This window comes from Aythya marila (assembly GCF_965140915.1).
Source record: "Aythya marila genome assembly, contig: HAP1_HAP1_SCAFFOLD_406, whole genome shotgun sequence".
Classification (NCBI taxonomy): domain Eukaryota; kingdom Metazoa; phylum Chordata; class Aves; order Anseriformes; family Anatidae; genus Aythya; species Aythya marila.
Genome location: NW_028136992.1, coordinates 73,574 through 78,038, shown reverse-complemented (window position 1 = coordinate 78,038; position 4,465 = coordinate 73,574). Strand labels below are relative to the sequence as shown.

The following is a 4,465-nucleotide window of genomic DNA, read 5'->3' as shown; positions in this document are numbered from 1 at the left end:
GCAGGAGAAATGTGACTGTGGCAGTGACTGTGAGGTCACTTCTGTCCCTGCAGTTGATAGGGCAGCAGCAGGAACATGTCACGGAAAGGGACTGTGAGGTCACTTCTGCCTGAAGTAGCTGACAGTTCACCCTTGACTTCTCCCTGGGATCTGTACTCTTCATCTGACATCTGGCAGTGGCCCTGCTAGGCCAGCTGAAGGCACCTGGTTGGCATGCTGACTGTGGGATCCCTTCTGCCTACATACCCAGGAGGACCCAGACAGAAAAGAGGCCAGGATACGGGTTGTCCTGTTCCTTCTGTTTCAGTTCATTACTGGACAACAGGAGGCACAAGGCTTGGTTGTGTCTACACAAGACGTTGCAAGCCAGCAGCAGACCCATGGCTTGGAAGATGTTGGTGAAGTGACTTATGTCTGCTTGGTTGACAGGCGGCAAATATGCTGATATTTTGGGATACCTACTTCAGGAGGGGTTTCCACCCTGATGTTGCTTTCTTTGGTAGTAGGGAAGAGCAGGAAAGAAAAAAAAGAATGACAACAACAACAAAAACACAAAGTGCGTCTTGGAAGGTTGGAACTGGCCACAAGGAGGAAGAAATGTCCCGCACCATGAACTCATGTCCAAACTAATAGTGGGACATAAAGAAGTTATTGTTACAGCTAATTAATTTTCTGGTAGGGGAAATGAACCTGGTTGTGAAGAAATGTGAGAAGTGTATGCACCCAAGTGAGGGAGGGAAGCCCAGGAATCCCTTCAGGCTGTTTGCCAGCAGGTTCCCCTGCGGCCCCAGCCCCATGTGCAGGGAGCCTGGTGGGGGACAGAGCAAGGGAGGCCTTGGGCTGGGCCTCTGCTGCTGAGCTGGGCCGGGCTCCTGGGCCCAAGGGGAGCTCCTGGCAAGCGGGCAGCGCTGCAGAGAGACAGCTCTGCCCAGGAGCAGCTCCTGTGCACAGCGCAGCAGGCCTGGGGGCACTGCCTGCGGAGACACAGTGCTTAAAGGCAGGCAGAAGTGGCAGGATGCCCATAGGTCCCTGCGGGAGAAGACTTCCCAGCCCTGCAGCCGGTAAGTCTCTGGCTGGAGGGCAATGCAGCCGCAGTTCCTGGAGGCAGGAGAAGCTGGGGGTGCAGGCAGGGGTGGCCAGGGCTGTGGTGCAGAGCAGGGTCCCTGCTGTGCCCCAGGGGCTGTGTGCCAGGGAGGGCCTCTGCCGCCTGCCAGGCTCAGCACTCAGCCTGCCTGGGGAGCTGCCCAGGGCGCTGCGGGGAGAAGCTGCGGGTGGAAAGAGCCCCCCTGGCAGGGCAGGGTCCTGCTGCTGTAGGGGGCTGCTGCCTGGGGCAGCCTGCTCATGGATCCACAGCACAACCAGGGTGTATCCAAGGGGACTTTGCAAGAGGAAAGTTAAGGTAGGAATTAGCTGCTTCAGGTTCAGCATTTCTGCTGAGTTTCTGCATTCTTTTGTTTGTTTGTTTGTCTTAGTGGGAATAGAAATCAATGCTGTTATTTCAAAGAGAAGTCTAACAGTACTAAGACTCCACAAGGTGCACTACAAGGACTACAAGAAATCCCTTTCCTGTGGCTCAGCCCATAGAAAACTCCACCACCACCCGTGCAGTGTCAGCAGGGTCTGTGTGACCTGGGCTCTAGGACGTGCCCCCAGGGAGCTGCCCCTGGGCAGAGCCCTGCTGCCAGGAGGTGTCTGCAGGGCAGAGCTGAGCACCCAGTGGGTGGGATGGGGGCTGTGAGCTGCAGGCAGGAGGCGTGGGGACAGAGACCCAGCTGCAGGCAGGGACAGCTGCAGGCAGTAGAGACATGGGCAGGGAGTGAGAGGTAGCTGCTCCCAGGAACTTCGTGGTAGGGGAGATTTTGGCACCTTCCTTACATCCACATTATGCAGATGACTTACCCAGAGCAACTGCGTGGTCTCTGCTCAAATCCAGCAGAGCCTCTGCCCCCAAATCATTGGGTCTCTGACTGTGTTGTCCCTTAGCAGCAGGACCCTCAGAGGAAGAGAACCCCCAGGTGCCCATCTCTCACTCCCATTCTTGCCTCCAAAAGCTGGAACACTGGGGCATTTCTCTGTGTTTCCCCTCCCATCCATCCTGCCCTTAGTATTCCCCCCATACTCTCTTGGCAGTGGGAATAAAGCCAAAATCTCAAACACCAGAATACTGAGTCCTGCTGTGGAGGTGCATCCCTGGGCGCAAAGTGACCATCTGTTCTAGCCAAAATGGCTCTGGACACTGCGGTGCGTAGGGCTGGGAAATGAGCTGGCTTTGTTCAGGTCACTCTGTTTTAAGGACAGCCAGTGGTGTCCCTGGGTTATTCTCTGTGAAACATCTCAAATAACTTTCTTCAGACAGGATCTTCTGTGAAGCTATTTTATTCTGAATTGCAATGGCGGGCATTCTGTCAATTAGGAGCATATTTTAGTAAACAAATCCTAACCTTTTATTCCCTATTACTTGATGCCTGATCATCTCCCCTGTTTCCTCATTGGCTGAGTACTACAGGTCCACAAGCTACTTGATGCTCCTCTATACCATATATGTACAATTTTTCTTTTTTTCCAACCCTTTAATTTCTCCTTTCTTATGTTTTGAGAGCTTGTGATCTTTATTTTACTGTTCTCTCACTGCTCATCATGTTTTTTCTCAAGCTTCTACCGTATTTTGGAACAGTGAGGCCTTCTACTGTCCACTTCTCTACTTAGCATTCCTCCTTATTATGACTACACAACTACCTTGGAATACAGAAAAGTAATTCTCTATTGCAAAAACACAACTTTGTTTCTCACAATTTTGCTGGAGGATGATAAACAGACCCCTCTGTCTTACAGGTGTATTGCATGTGAACTAAACTATGGATTTCAGAACATCTTAAGACCTTTCATAGGTACCAAGTTCATGTCCATTGGTCTTTGGATAGACCCTGAGTCCAAGAGGCATCAGATGACCAACAGCAGCTCCATCACCGACTTCCTCCTCCTGCCATTTGCAGACACACGGGAGCTGCAGCTCCTGCACTTTGCACTCTTCCTGGGCATCTACCTGGCTGCCCTCCTGGGCAACGGCCTCATCCTCACCGCTGTAGCCTGCGACCACCGCCTCCACACCCCCATGTACTTCTTCCTCCTCAACCTCTCCGTGATTGACCTGTGCTGCATCTCCACCACTCTCCCCAAAGCCATGGCCAATTCCCTCTGGGACACCAGGGCCATTTCCTATGCAGGATGTGTTGCACAGGTCTTTTTCTTCTTCTTTTTCTTTTCAGCAGAGTATTCTCTTCTCACTGTCATGTCCTATGACCGCTATGTTGCCATCTGCAAGCCCCTGCACTACGGGAGCCTCCTGGGCGGCACAGCTTGTGCCCAGATGACAGCAGCTGCCTGGGGCAGTGGGGTTCTCTATGCTCTGCTGCACACTGCCAATACATTTTCCCTGCCCCTCTGCCAAGGCAATGCTGTGGACCAGTTCTTCTGTGAAATCCCCTCCATCCTCAAGCTCTCCTGCTCAGACTCCTACCTCAGGGAAATTGAGCTTCTCACATTTAGTGGTTTTCTGTTTTTGGGGTGTTTTGTTTTCATTCTTTTCTCCTATGTGCAGATCTTCACGGCTGTGCTGAGAATGCCCTCTGAGTAGGGCCGGCACAAAGCCTTTTCCACATGCCTCCCTCACCTGGCTGTGGTCTCCCTGTTTCTCAGCACAGGCATGTTTGCCTACCTGAAGCCCGCCTCCATCTCCTCACCATCCCTGAACCTGGTGATGACTGTCCTGTACTCGGTGATGCCCCCAGCAGTGAACCCCCTCATCTACAGCATGAGGAACCAGGAGCTCATGAATGCCATTAGGAAAGTGATGTCATGGAGATATTTAAGGATGTACTGATGAAACTGGCTGGACCTTTTTGCAGCTATAAACTGCTTATTTTCTTCTTCAGATAAATTACAGTTTATGTAATGATAGGGCAAGCTGTCTTAACTTCTGGATGGATTAAATTTGTTTTGTTTTTCATTTCCCCTTGTGATATTGTTTTCCACAAAGAAATGCTGTTCTTCATCCCCTTGTACCAACATATCTTTTGTGACCCTGAGGCTTTGCATAAATGAGAAGCCAGACTCTCTGTGTATTTAAACAAAATAAATGAAGCCACAACTTCTTTGTCTGAAACCCACTCTCAGCTGATCAGGAAGTAATGGGACCAGCAAACCCTTTCTGGCTGCAGCAGCTCGGGGCAGGCTGCCCTGGCCCTGGCGCAGCAGGAGCTGTCTGAGAAACCCCAGGGATGGCACGGAGGGGCTGCAGGCCTCTGAGGATCTGCTGCTGAAGAGAGCAGGGGACACAGCAGGGGACACTGACCTCTGTATGCTTCTGCCTCAGATGTTCCCCTCTGTGGCACTGAGGCCTCTGTGCCCCCAGGAGCTGCTGTGCCCTTCAGAGGGGCTGGGGCTGTGGTGGCAGTGTCCAGAGCCC

At 52.2% G+C, this 4,465-nt stretch overlaps 1 pseudogene across 1 annotated transcript; it reads left to right on the top strand.

Annotated features, from left to right (window-relative positions):
* The first annotated feature begins 2,944 nt into the window (after nt 1-2,944).
* On the top strand, nt 2,945-3,880 carry LOC309891253 (olfactory receptor 14C36-like; annotated as a pseudogene). The gene has a single exon. The product of its transcript is annotated as an olfactory receptor 14C36-like (transcript).
* Nucleotides 3,881-4,465: the final 585 nt, after the last annotated feature.